The following is a 13,079-nucleotide window of genomic DNA, read 5'->3' as shown; positions in this document are numbered from 1 at the left end:
TGAGGCCGCCAAAACCCGCAAAACCCCACGCTCCTCCGTCGGCCTCCCGACCGCCGCCCAGCCGGAGACTCTTCCCCGACTACGTCGTCCACCGCAACAGCTCGCCGTCCCTCATCCACCGCACCGAACGAGGATCCGTTGTTGATCTCGTCGTCCCACCGGATCAGCCGCCCCGTCCTCCACCTCCAAGGAGCTGCCCCGATGTTCGCCTCGTCTATCGCGCCACCTCAATCCCCACAACGCCGTCTTGACCTGCCCCACCGGAACCATAGTACCCTCACCAATTCCTCTGATGAAGCCGAGGCCAACTCGGCGCAACTAAGGAGGTTCTGCACTCACCCCTGCATTTTATCTTTTATTCGATCTCACGGGACTGCCGGTGCTCGATACCAAGGAGACATGGCGTGTCTCCGTCGACGGCGTCGTCGCCAGCCACATCATCCACGGCGTCTCTCCCCCATGTCGTTGTGTGGCGACTTCCACAATGGCACTAGCTGTAGCTGCTCCGGCTCTCGCTCGCTCTGTGGCTCTGCTCTTGCTATCGATCGCGCTGTTGCACTGCTCCTGCTTTCATTCGTGCCGCTGCTCTGCTCTTGCTCTTGCTTCTGCTGCTGCTGCACAACCTCCAACAGCTACAGGAGTTGCTGCTTTAGCACTCGCTCGCGGTGCTACTGCATGACTTGCTCTCTGTTAGTGTGTTCCCTGCTCGAGCGTCTGCTGATTTAGATCACTGCTTCTCTGCTACTAGTGCTCGAACGCCCTAAACATCTATTGCAATGCTCTGTTACAAGTTCAATCAGTTCCGACAGTAAAATTCAGTTTCGACTATGAAGTTCATTTTCTTCAGTTAAGTTCAGAGTGAACAGTTCTTTCAACATCTGTCGGAGCGGCCGTGGCGCGGCTGATGCATTTTACATCTAACACTTTTTGGTGATGTATTTTACATCATCAATTGCAGATGATATTAGGGTCCCACTACAGATTAACGTTGTCTGTCTTGTCATGCTTCAGCCACGTCTCCGTACACCTTAGCGGAGTTGCTCCAACGATGGAACCGTCCATTGTAGCGGAGCAGTACCCTCGGCGCCATTTCCAGAGGCCTCGGATCTTCTCCCCGCCTCCGACAGTCACACCAGCATCATCACCATCCTCCAGGTCCAACCCAATGATGCTGAGGTCCACAAGGCTATGCCAAAGAGGTTGTACACTCGTCGCATCACTTTGTTTCTCCATTCCTTTGTTCTTCCAATTCATGTGAGCCAAACACACAGGTTGACTAAAATCCTATGTTTCCAAATGCTCTGTTTTGCACGTGCATTTCTATCCTATTCATGTGTTTTTCCTGTCCCTGCGTTTATAGAATCCTCCAATTCTTAGGAGCCCTTACAGATTTACTTCATTTTCAGATAGGCGTCAAAGAAAACTATGTGTGTTATGTCCTGCTCCTGCTGTGCCGTCATCCACCCCACCTGAGGTGCACCATCGACAAAAGCGTTCACTACAGCAGAGATCCCCCCTGCAGACTTCCTTTCGCCACCTCAGATCATCTTCCCCGTTGCCGGCAGCCACGCCAACCGCATTACCATCACCGACTGAGCAGATGAACCTGAGGACTACACAGTTCTAGAAGAGAGGTCGCAGTCTTTCGTGTTTGCTTACATTATACATCGGTTATTATTACCTGCTACTTTATCACTCAATCTTGAGTTTTGAATTGCTGGGTCTCATATCGAGCCAGCAACGAATAGTATCTGTCTACTATCTGGTTCATCTGGGGTCTTCTATGTGGTTCATGTTGGGTGGGCAACAAACAATAGATGATCCATTGTCTATCTTTTTAAACTGAAGCTATAATCTACCTGGTATCATTAGTTTTGGATCCATCCACTCCTTTGCTACCATCAGTCTTGATTTTTGCATGCACCTTAGGCCTTACGAAATCTAACTATTTTTTATTATGCATGTCAGGTATTGTACACAATCGTACTGAACATGTAGAGAAAAAGAGAAGACCGTTGTGTGCGAATATAATGTCATGCAGACGCCGCTCCATGGTGGGCGAAGTGCCCCCCTGCATTTCCAGATTGTATTCCAGAGGAAGATAACTGTTCAGATGGAGATTCAGAAGGAGCCGACCACGCCTGTTTACCACCTGAGGTGTTTTCTCTAACCTAGCATGCTGATGTTGGTCATATCATGCATATGGCGCCTTGCATTGCTTACATTATACATCTTATATGTCATCAGCTTAGTTTAGATTTGCTTTGTGTGAATGCCACCTGTTTGGTTTCTATATCATACTTCCACCATTCCTAAATATTTGTATTTTTAGAGATTTCAACAAGTGACTACATACGGAACAAAATGAGTGAATCTACACTCTAAAATATGTCTTTATACATCCGTATGTGGTAGTCCATTTGAAATCTCTAAAAAAGACAATTATTTAGGAACGGAGGGAGTATATGGGAATTATGCAATGCCATCTTCTTTAGCCAGGCATCATATACATGAATCATGCAATACCATCCTGTTTAGCCAGTCATCGTATATGTGAACTGTATCATGCCATATTTTTCCATAATGTATTCCATTTGTCAACAATGTTTATACATTCATCTACTCTTCCTGTGCATCAGCCATTTGAGTCGGTCATTGGAAAATCTGGAGTGAAAACAAGGTCTTCTGAGCAGTCAGTGCTACCTGTCGATGTAGATTTCTTGATGGTTATAGATAGCTCCTCAGAGGAGGATTCAGAAAGAGATGACCAGTCGTATTCCCCCCCCCCCCAAGGTGCATGCTCTAACTTGGCTGGGTTATATTGCTCATATCTTGCATATCTTGCATTGCCATGCCATCTACTTAGATTAGACATGCTTTGCGTGAATGCCTCATGTTTGCTTTCTATATCAGATATGTGAATTATGCAATGCCATGTTTTTCAGCCAGTTATCATATATGTGAATTATGCACCGCCATGGAGCCAGGCATCATATATGTGAATTATATCATGCCATCTTTTTTTCATTACGCATTCCATTTATCGACAATCTGTGTATATTGAACTACTCTTCATGTGTATCAGCCATTTGAGTCGGTTATGGAAAAATCTGGAGTGAAAAAAAGGTCTTCAGAGCAGGCAATGGTACCTGTTGAAGCATATATCTCGATGGTTATAGGGAGCTCCTCAGAGGAGGATTCAGAGACAGATGACCAGTCCTATATCCCACCTGAGGTGTATGCTCTAAGTTGCAATATTTATATTTCTCATATGATGCATATGGTGTCTTGCATTGCTTAGTTTAGACATCATATGCACACCATAGAATTCTATCTGCTTAGTTTAGAGATCATACATGCGAGTGCCAGTTGCTTAGTATATGAATCAATTATGTCAATTATGTCATGCCATCCTGTATACTTAGACAACATGTATGTGAATTATTTCATCCCAACCTATTTTAGAAAGACATCATATAGTTTTGTCATGTCATCCTGTTTAGGTACTCATCATATGTTGAATTATGCCATTATATCCTGTTAAGTTATCCATCATATATCTGAAACTGTGTCATGCTATCCTGTTTAGTTAGGCATCATATATGTGAAATTGTGTCATGCTGTCCTATTTGGTTAGACAACATACATGTGAATTACCACATCTGTCTATCATACGATGTCTGTACGTTCAATTTCTTTTCTTGTTTATCAGCCATTTGAATTGGAGGGGGTGATGGCAGTATCTAAGGGAGCAAAAACCCGTTCTTCACAAAAGACAGTGCTACCCGTTGATGCAGATAGAACCATGGTTGTATGGGCCCACAAACTAGCCCCACCACACATAATTGAGACTCTTCCAGATTGAACACTTACACCGTTGGGCAGAGAACCATCTAACCGCAACCCCAGCGGATAGTAACCCACTTATAGTTGACAAAGCACCATGTCCACCACAGAGTACCCCCACACGAGCAGTTTGTAAAGCTACTGCAGTGCCCAAAGCACGAAGACCACCACAGCTAACCCAAACTCCACGTTTAAAGCAGAAGAGCGACTGTTCTCTGGTCAGATTCCGTAGCTATGGTCCATACTCCTTTGCTGTTGCATCACTGTATTTACTCATACCAACTACTTTCGAATTTGAAGGATCCAATTGAAACTCCAATGGCGCAACAGGTATGTTTTAAACCTATTTCTTTAACTGGATTGTTGTTCTAACTTCTTGCTCTATGTTGATTTCAGTTTAAGTTGCATAAACAGTTATGTTCTCATGTGATGCACATTACAAGTGCTGCCAATGCTGTGTAGTTTCTCACACTTATATTATGTCTATGTTGTTGTGTCTTAAAAATATATGAGTTGAATTGTGTCTCTATCTTGATTAGGGAACATAAACTAGAATGATATGGACAATACAGTGACCATAGTACATAGATATATGTTTGTTTCATGCTGTTATCTTGTCCACCTTACTACTGAACCGGTTTACCAAAATGAGTTTCGTATACTACAAGCTAAACCTGTGATGTGTCTGCTTGTTTCTCTTGTAGTATGCAAACAGAATATTGGAGAAGAGCACCCCACTATGCAATGGTAGAGAAAGTAATGCAGATAAGGTTCAAGATAGTGAGACAAGCCTGTTAGTCTCCAAGAAAGGTGATAAAAACGATCTTGTAGACAGTGAGAAAACCCCACAGTCCTGCGTTCATGTAGTGTTCGAGTTACTGGCCAGTACCGCTGGCACAAGCTCTTCCAACTCGCTACCTGAATCACTTCAACTTCTTCAGTCTCAGCTACAAGCTGAAAGGCATCAGTCAACTGTGCTGCGGCAAGAAGCCGAAGGACCGAGGAAGTCCATGCAGAATTCAGATGCGTACTTTCTTGTGCAACAGCAAGCGCTGGAGGATTTAAGCGCAAAACAAGAGAAAGTTAATAAGCTTGCTAAGCATCTTGCCAGCATTATGGGTACCCAGGATATTGTTTCTTGAGCTCTTCTGAAGTGGTTTCAGTTCTGGACTTGTTTTGCTGCGGCGTTTATATGCTGGTGTGTTCCCTATATTTGCACTGGTGGCGAACTTTGATGCCCAGTGGATGTAATATGTGCAATAGCCGTGATAGCCTAGCATAAGTTGCTCGCTTATTTATTTCCTTGTTTTGTTTATTTGTTTGCTTGTAGTCAGTGTAGTTCTTTTTCCATGGTTTGCTTGTGGGCCTCCTATGGGCCGTAGAAACAGTGGGCCTTCTACGGGCTGTAGAAATAGTAGGCCTTCTACAGGCCGTAGAAACAATGGGCCTTCTACGGGCCGTAGAAACAATGGGCCTTCTACGGGCCGTATCATCAATGGGCCTTATACGGGCCGTATGATCGATTGGCCAAACATGGGCCAATAACAGGCCTCATTATGGTCGTAAACGGGCTAGAGTTGGAATCTTCCATTCATGGGCCGACCATAACGGGCCATCTTTAATACGCCATATTTGATGACGCTATGAAAACGGCCCAACGAATTAACGGACCACAAACGGGCCGACTGTAACCATGGGCTGAATTTGGCGCACAAGCAGAAAATGACAGTAACGGGCCATAAGTAAACGAATGCTGGAAATGTGCCCAAGAATAAATGGGCTCTGAGAAGGCCAAAAGATAACATGGGCTGGAAACGGCCCAACGGAATAACGGGCCGCCAATGGGTATAAAGTGATACACTGTTCATCACGGGCCAGTTTCACCACGTGTCGTTAATGGGTGTAAAGTGATACACTGTTCATTACGGGCCAGTTTCACCACGGGCCGTTAGTAGGCCAAGAGTTACATAGGGCCTCATATGGGCCGAAAGACGTCATGGGCCATACATGGGCCAGAAGTGAAAACGGATTGGAATCATATTGGATGGCCCAGATGACGCTACTAGGCCTAATTCGGATAGGGCGTAACGGGCCTTGGGTTAGCGGGCTGTAAATGGGCTATATTCGAACAGGCCGTTAACAGGCTTTCCATGGGCCGGCCCGCCAGCTTTTGACCAAGTCAAACGGGCCGGCCTTTACACAGGAATGGGCCTCTGTTGGGCCGTGCCACGTGTTGACGTATCATATGCGCCTATCTGACCCACTGACGAGCTGACACGTGTTTCGTCCGGCCATTAAGAATTTTACACGTGGAAATTTCCCATTGGTCGGGGCTGTTAACGGGTTATCAAATCCAAAACCCGACCCGATAGCTTAACGGCGTTCCGTTACGGTGGATGCCACGTGTCGGTCACCCTTGACGAAAGCACTTCTGTGACGCGCGATTTATCGTCATGGAAGTGGACACTTCCGTGATGATAATTTTGGTAATGTCATGGAACACTTCTACGACAGCACAGGTATGACTATCTTGATTCTGTCATAAATTTGTCATGGATGTACATGCATGACAAAAAAAGTGACCTACTGTGACAAACACGTATCATCATGGAAATGTATTTTTTTATAGTGTATCCACGAGATCCCATCTTGGGGCCTGTTTCGGAGCTCCACCGGAGGGGGTATTCATCATGGAGGGCTTCTACATCATCACCATAGCCCCTCCGATGAAGTGTGGGTAGTTTACCTCAGACCTACGGGTCCATAGTTATTAGCTAGATGGCTTTTTCTCTCTTTTTGGATCTCAATACAATGTTCTCCCCCTCTCTTGTGGAGATCTATTCGATGTAATCTTCTTTTTGCTGTGTGTTCATTGAGATCGATGAATTGTGGGTTTATGATCAAGTCTATCTATAAACAATATTTGAATCTTCTCTGAATTCTTTTATGTATGATTGGCTATCTTTGCAAGTCTCTTCGAATTATCAGTTTGGTTTGGCTTACTAGATTGATCTTTCTTGCAATGGGAGAAGTGCTTAGCTTTGGGTTCAATCTTGCGGCGTCCTTTCCCAGTGACAGTAGGGGCAGCAAGGCACGTATTGTATTGTTGCCATTGAGGATAACAAGATGGTTTTTTTTATCATATTGCATGAATTTATCCCTCTACATCATGTCGTCTTGCTTAAGGTGTTACTCTGTTTTCATGAACTTAATACTCTAGATGCATGCTGGATAGCGGTCGATGAGTGGAGTAATAGTAGTAGATGCAGGCAAGAGTCGGTCTACTTCTCTCGGTCGTGATGACTATATACATGATCATACCTAGATATTCTCATAACTATGCTCAATTCTGTCAATTTCTCAACAATAATTCGTTCACCCACCGTAAAATACTTATGCTCTTGAGAGAAGCCAGTAGTGAAATCTATGGCCCTCGGGTCTATCTTCATCATATTAATCTTCCAATACTTAGTTATTTCCTTTTCTTTTTACTTGTCTTTTATTTTACTTTGCATCTTTATCATAAAAATACCAAAAATATTATCTTATCATATCTATCAGATCTCACTCTCGTAAGTGGCCGTGTAGGGATTGACAACCCCTTATCGCGTTGGTTGCGAGGATTTATTTGTTTTGTGTAGGTGCGAGGGACTCGCGCGTAGCGTCCTACTGGATTGATACCTTGGTTCTCAAAACTAAGGGAAATACTTACGCTACTTTGCTGCATCACCCTTTCCTCTTCAAGGGAAAACCAACGCAGTGCTCAAGAGGTAGCACTACCCGAGGCCATGCTGGCCACGCCGCAGGGGCTGCTGCTCTAGCCCGAGCTGCCGCTACTCCGCCAGGTCGCCCAGCCTAGCCGTGGAGGCTGGCGGGCGTTAGAGCGCGGGGCGGCGAGTGGTGGCGGGAGGCAGCGAGCGAGGAGGGAGGCAGGTGCGGGGAAGGAGGCGGGCACGCGGAGAGTGGTAGCGATGAGGGGGCGTGGCAACGGCGCGTGGTATCCAGGGCAAGGCGGCCAGCAAGGAGACAACGGTGAGGAGGCGGACTGGGGGTCGCCGAATGGGAAGCTGGACTGGGGCGTGCAGGGCGTCGGCTCGGTCGGAGCCACGCACTGCGGAGCTCACACCACCCGCACCCCTCCGAGCTCACCGCCAACCACCTAGGCCCGCACCTCGCCGTGGCTGCTCACCCTGCTACGCCCGTGGAGAAAAGGAGAAGAGAAAAGAGAAGTACGTGGGTGGGCCTTGGAGGGAAAGGTGAGGAGAGAGGGAGTTGAAGCGTCTCTTGATGTGTAGGTAAGAACGGTTCTTGCGACACGGCCCCCAGGTTGATATTTTGAAACTCTCTCTCTCTCCTCCCCCATCTGCCCCCCGGGATCTTGGGTATGGGGTGGGATTGCCGGCAAGATTTTTGGCCAAATCCGATGCTAATTGATGTCGTGGGGGCGTGAGTGGGACATTTTTTGTCCACCAGCGCTGAAAAAATGCTCCTGGGGGACGGCTGGAGTTGCTCAGTCCTTTTTAGGCACTTCAGGATGTTCTTGACTGCTGTCCAGTGATCCACTCCTGGCTTACTTTGGTACCTCCCTGCTAAACTTATAGCAAGCCACACATCAGGTCTGGTACAAAGCATAGCATATATGACAGAACCTATGGCTGAGGCATAGGGAATGACTTTCATTTTCTCTCTATCTTCTGCAGTGATCGGGCATTGAGTCTGACTCAACTTCACACCTTGTAACACAGGCAAGAACCCTTTCTTTGACTGATCCATTTTGAACTTCTTCAAAACTTTATCAAGGTATGTGCTTTGTGACAGTCCAATTAAGCGTGTTGACCTATCTGTATAGATCTTGATGCCCATTATATAAGCAGCTTCACTGAGGTATTTCATTGAAAAACTCTTATTCAAGTATCTTTTAATGCTATCCATAAATTCTATATCATTTCCAATCAACAATATGTCATCCACATATAATATCAGAAATGCTACAGAGCTCTCACTCACTTTCTTGTAAATACAGGCTTCTCCAAAAGTCTGTATAAAACCATACGCTTTGATCACCTCATCAAAGCGTATATTCCAACTCTGAGATGCTTGCACTAGTCCATAAATGGATCGTTGGAGCTTGCACACTTTATTAGCACCTTTAGAATCGACAAAACCTTCTGGTTGCATCATATACAACACTTCTTTAAGAAATCCATTAAGGAATGCAGTTTTGACGTCCATTTGCCAGATTTCATAATCATAAAATGCGGCAATTGCGAACATGATTTGGACAGACTTAAGCATCACTACGGGTGAGAAAGTCTCATCATAGTCAACTCCTTGAACTTGTCAAAAACCTTTCGCGACAAGTCGATCTTTGTAGATAGTAACATTACCATCAGCGTATGTCTTCTTCTTGAAGATCCATTTATTCTCTATGGCTCGCCGATCATCGGGCAAGTCAACCGAAGTCCACACTTTGTTCTCATACATGGATCCTATCTCAGATTTCATAGCCTCAAGCCATTTACCGAAATCTGGGCTCATCATCGCTTCGTCATAATTCGTAGGTTCGTCATGGTCTAGTAACATGACTTCCGGAACAGGATTATCGTACCACTTTGATGCGGAACATGCTCTGGTTGACCTACAAGGTTCGATAGTAACTTGATCTGAAGTTTCATGATCATTTTCATTAACTTCCTCTCTAGTTGGTGTAGGCATCATAGGAATGATTTTCTATGATGAGCTACTTTCCAATTCGAGAGAAGGTACAATTACTTCATCAAGTTCTACTTTCCTCCCACTCACTTCTTTCGAGATAAACTCCATCTCTAGAAAGGATCCATTCTTAGTAACAAAGATCTTGCCTTTGGATCTGTGGTAGAAGGTGTACCCAACAGTTTCTTTTGGGTATCCTATGAAGACACACTTCTACGAATTGGGTTCGAGTGTATCAGGCTGAGCTTTTTCACATAAGCATCGCAACTCCAAACTTTAAGAAACGACAGCTTAGGTTTTTTTGCCAAACCACAGTTTATACGGTGTCGTCTCAACTGATTTAGACGATGCCCTATTTAAAGTGAATGCAACTGTCTCTAATGCATAACCCCAAAATGATAGTGGTAAATCATTAAGAGACATCATAGATCGCACCATATCTAATAAAGTACGGCTACGACATTCGGTCACACCATTACGTTGTGGTGTTCCAGGTGGCGTGAGTTGTGAAACTGTTCCACATTGTTTTAAATGAAGGCCAAACTCGTAACTCAAATATTTGCCTCCATGATCAGATCATAGAAACTTTATTTTCTTGTTACGATGATTCTCCACTTCACTATGAAATTCTTTGAACTTTTCAAATGTTTCAGACTTGTGTTTCATTAAGTAGATATACCCATATATGCTCAAATCATCGGTGAAGGTCAGAAAATAACGATACCCGCTGCGAGCCTCAACACTCATTATACCACATAAATCAATATGTATTATTTCCAATAAGTCAGTAGCTCGCTCCATTGTTCCGGAGAACAGAGTCTTAGTCATCTTGCCCACGAGGCATGGTTCACAAGCATCAAATGATTCATAATCAAGTGATTCCAAAAGTCCATCCGCATGGAGTTTCTTCATGCGCTTTACACCAATATGACCTAAATGTCAGTGCCACAAATATGTGGCACTATCATTATCAACTTTGCATCTTTTGGCATCAATATTATGAATATGTGTATCACCATGAACGAGGTTCAACAAAAATAGACCACTCTTCAAGGGTGCATGACCATAAAAGATATTACTCATATAAACAGAACAACCAATATTCTCTGATTTAAATGAATAACCGTCTCACATCAAATAAGATCCAGATATAATGTTCATGCTCAACATTGGCACCAAATAATTATTATTCGGGTCTAAAACTAATCCCGAAGGTAGATATAGAGGTAGCATGCTAACGACGATCATCGACCTTGGAACCATTACCAACGCGCATCGTCACCTCGTTCTTAGCTAATCTTTGTTTAATCCATAGCCCCTGTTTCGAGTTACAAATATGAGCAATGGAACCAGTATCAAATACCCAGGCGCTACTACGAGAATTAGTAAGGTACACATCAATAACATGTATATCACATATACCTTTGTTCATTTTGCCATCCTTCTTATCCGCCAAATACTTGGGGCAGTTCCGCTTCTAGTGACCAGTCCCTTTGTAGTAGAAGCACTCAGTTTCAAGCTTGGGTCTAGACTTGGGATTCTTTCCGGGAGTGGCAACTTGCTTTCCATTCTTCTTGAAGTTCTCCTTCCTTCCCTTGCCCTTTTTCTTGAAACTAGTGGTCTTGTTAACTAGCAACACTTGATGCTCCTTCTTGATTTCTACCTCCGCAGCTTTGAGCATAGTGAAGAGCTCGGGAATTGTATTATCCATCCCTTGCATATTATAGTTCATCATGAAGCCTTTGTAGCTTGGTGGCAGTGATTGAATAACTCTGTCGATAACACTATCATCTAGAAGATTAACTCCGAGCTGATTCAAGTGGTCATGATACCCAGATATTCTGAGTATGTGTTCACTGACAGAATTGTTCTCCTCCATCTTGTAGCTATAGAACTTGTTGGAGACTTCATATCTCTCCACTTAGGCATTAGCTTGAAATATTAACTTCAATTCCTAGAACATCTCATATGGTCCATGACGTTCGAAATGTCTTTCAAGTCCCGATTCTAAGCCGTAAAGCATGGCACACTGAACTATCGAGTAGTCATCAGATCGAGCTTGCCAGACTTTCGTAACATCAACATCTGCTCCTGCAACAGGCCTTTCACCTAGCAGTGCATCAAGGACATAATTCTTCTGTGCAGCAATGAGGATAATCCTCTAGTTACGGACCCAGTCCGTGTAGTTGCTACCATCATATTTCAACTTAGCTTTCTCTAGGAACGCATTAAAATCCAAGGGAAAGGTAGCACGGGCCATTGATCTACAACATAGATATGCAAAAACTATGAGGACTAAGTTCATGATAAATTAAGTTCAAGTAATCATATTACCTAATAACTCCCACTTAGATAGACATCCCTCGAGTCATCTAAATGAACCGCGACCCAAATCAACTAAACCATGTCCGATCATCACGTGAGATGGAGTAGTCATCAATGGTGAACATCTCTATGTTGATCATATCTACTATATGATTCACGTTCTACCTTTCAGTCTCCAGTGTTCCAAGGCCATGTTTGTACATGCTAGGCTCGTCAAGTTTGACCCGAGTATTCCGCATGTGCAAAACTATCTTGCACCTGTTGTATGTGAACGTAAAGCCTATCACACTCAATCATCACGTGGTGTCTCAGCACAACGAACTGTCACAATGGTGCATACTCAGGGAGAACACTTATACCTTGAAATTTTAGTGAGGGGTCATCTTATAATGCTACCGCCATACTAAGCAAAATAAGATGCATAAAAGAGAAACATCACATGTAATCAAAATATGTGACATGATATGGCCATCATCATCTTGTGCCTTTGATCTTCATCTCCAAAGCACTATCATGATCTCCATCGTCACTGGCATAACACCTTGATCTCCATCGTAGCATCGTGGTCATCTCGCCAACTATTGCTTCTACAACTATCGCTAACACATACAATAAAGAGACAACCATAAAGCTCCTGCCAGTTGCAAGTAACTTTTACAAAATAGGATCATCTCATGCAATAATGTATATCACATCATGTCTTGACCATATCACATCACAACATGCCCTGCAAAAACAAGTTAGACGCCCTCTAATTTGTTATTGCACGTTTTACGTGGCTGCTACGGACTTCTAGCAAGAACCGTTCTTACCTACGCATCAAAACCACAATGGTGATTTATCAAGTTTGATGTTTTAACCTTCAACAAGGATCGGCCGTAGTTAAATTTGATTCAACTAAAGTTGGAGAAACAGACACCCGCCAACCACCTTTATGCAAAACTAGTTGCATGTCTGTTGGTGTGTAGCGACCCGACCTGAATGGATCAAGTCTATGTGCTTAAGTGTCATCCCTAGATCGGTATGCTGACACACACAATACTCGAGGATTTATAATAGAGGTAAATCACATGTATAAAATAACATAAATACTATTACCTCAATCCAAAATAGCGGAAGTAACAAGGTTGTGGATTCCCATCAACACCAACGGAAAAGTTGAGTGTAGAAATTGTAACCCTAACGTATCACTTACT

The sequence above is a fragment of the Triticum aestivum genome, chromosome 4A (genome assembly GCF_018294505.1).
Source record: "Triticum aestivum cultivar Chinese Spring chromosome 4A, IWGSC CS RefSeq v2.1, whole genome shotgun sequence".
In the NCBI taxonomy this organism is placed as follows: Eukaryota; Viridiplantae; Streptophyta; class Magnoliopsida; order Poales; family Poaceae; genus Triticum; species Triticum aestivum.
This window is presented reverse-complemented; position numbering follows the sequence as displayed.